We start from the raw sequence: 2,185 nt of genomic DNA, 5'->3' as shown, positions 1-2,185 counted from the left end.
ATTATAACAAAATTCTATAATAAACAAATTAACGTTATCGACCAAAATTATTCACCACATTGTTCACCTTATCATTACTCATATAGGTAAGTGATCTAACCTAGCAACAATCCAAAAGCATTGAACAACAATTTCACTTCATTAATAGAGTAAGTAAATGTAGGTTTTAATTCTATACAATTAATTGCTACAAATATATCATAGATAATACATAAAAGATGCATACACACATCAACACAAAACCATAGGCTAAGCCACCATGTATCATAAAAACTCTTAAATCGAAAACTTCCAAAAAAATGTGATTTTTGTTGTGCAAAGAATGTAACACATACCCAACATTCTCCTACTTGTTTTGTTTGCATGCAAGGGGTCATCGGAGTACATGATCAACAATCCAACACATTCTCACTATTTCTCTGAACCAATAGAACTGAATGCTCAAAGATTTTGTTAATGAATCTACAACATTATTCAAAATTTCCATGTTCATAGTAACACCTCCTTCTCTTCAATCATATCTCTCTTAGAGTGATGTTGAACATCAATATGCTTTGTATTAGAATTACAATCTATCTTCACAACTTGTTATACCAACCTTATACATGAACACAACCTTTATAACCATAAAAATTCCTTGTTTGTATATGTGGCAATCATGTATTCAACTTTTGTAGTTGAGAGTGTTGCTACAAATTGCTTCTTTCTCATCCAATTGATTTCTCCTCCAAGCAGGTTAAACACATACCCACTTGTAGATATTTTGCAATCTAGATATCCAACCTAGTTTACATCAACAAAGCCATGTATGTATGACATTGTCCAATCCTTATTTTACTTCATAACATAATTCATAACTATTAGTGCCATGCAAATCCCTGAAAACACTCTTTATTATTGTCCAATGTTCCTTCCCTACTTTTGATATATCCCTGCTCAATTCTTGCACTACATGTTCAATATTTGGTCTAATACAAAACATTGCACATATCAAAATTCCAACCACATTTTCATATGGAATAAGAGACATCACCTCTTCCTCTTCCTATGTCGTGGAACATTGTTATGCAGATAAATTTACACCTACAGGAATAAGGACCTTTATCAGTTTACATTCCTATCTTAAACCTCTAAATTATTGTATTGACATGTTTCATTTAACAATAGTTTCATGTTTTCCCGATCTCACTTAATTTCCATGCCCAAAATGAAATTTGCAGCAACATGATCCTTCATAAAAAAATTTGAGAACAACTAAGTTTTCACTTCTTGGATGATTTCCCCATCATTTCCAATCAACAACATATCATCCACATATAAGACCAAATAAATAAGATGATCACCAACTAATTTGAAATACACATAGTGACTTTCTTTGCTCCTCATGAAGCCAAGTTCCAATATATAAGTATCAAATTTTTGATACTACAACCTTTGCGATTGTTTTAACCCATATAGGTAAATTTTCATATTGCATACTAGCTCTTCCCATCACTACAAATCCTTTTTTTTCTTCATGTAGTTTTCTTCCTCTAGCTCCGCATGTAAGAATGTTGTCTTCATGTCCATTTCCTCTACTTCAAAATCAAAAGTAGAAACAACAAGTAAAAAAAATATAATAGAATTTAACTTGGCCATAGGAGAAAAGCTATCACCAAGTCAATTCCCTCTACTTGGGAATTACTTTTTGCTACTAATCAAGCTCTTAATTTCTCCACTTTTCCTTCTGCATTCAACATTTTCTTAAACACCCATTTGCTGCAAATTGGATTTCTCCTAGTCAACAATACCCCTAGATCCTTCACTTGTTATTCCTTCTCCTTTCTTGATTGAACTTGCTTGGATCTTCTACTGTAAATGACGTTGAATGGCATCTTATATATAGGCTTCTAAGGAGGACCAATAGCCCTAATGAGGGCGCCTTCTTCTTTTCAGGCTAACTTGATCTTGGAGGGGAATTTTGACACTTCGACTCAAAATAAATTATTTTGACTTGTTACAAAATTCCCAATAGGGTCTACTACATATGAAAATGACTCTTTTGACTTTTTGACTCTATGACAAAACCTAGAAGCACACAATGGGTTCTTGGACCTAAAATCAAATTAACCTAGAGCATGAAACCCATGTTATAAAATAACAATAATAATTTTCTTTCATCCAATACATAAATCAATTGTACATA

The sequence above is a fragment of the Pinus tabuliformis genome, chromosome 2_1 (assembly GCF_031772625.1).
Source record: "Pinus tabuliformis cultivar Carrire ecotype Pingquan chromosome 2_1, CPIR1, whole genome shotgun sequence".
NCBI classification, from domain to species: domain Eukaryota; kingdom Viridiplantae; phylum Streptophyta; class Pinopsida; order Pinales; family Pinaceae; genus Pinus; species Pinus tabuliformis.
This window is presented reverse-complemented; position numbering follows the sequence as displayed.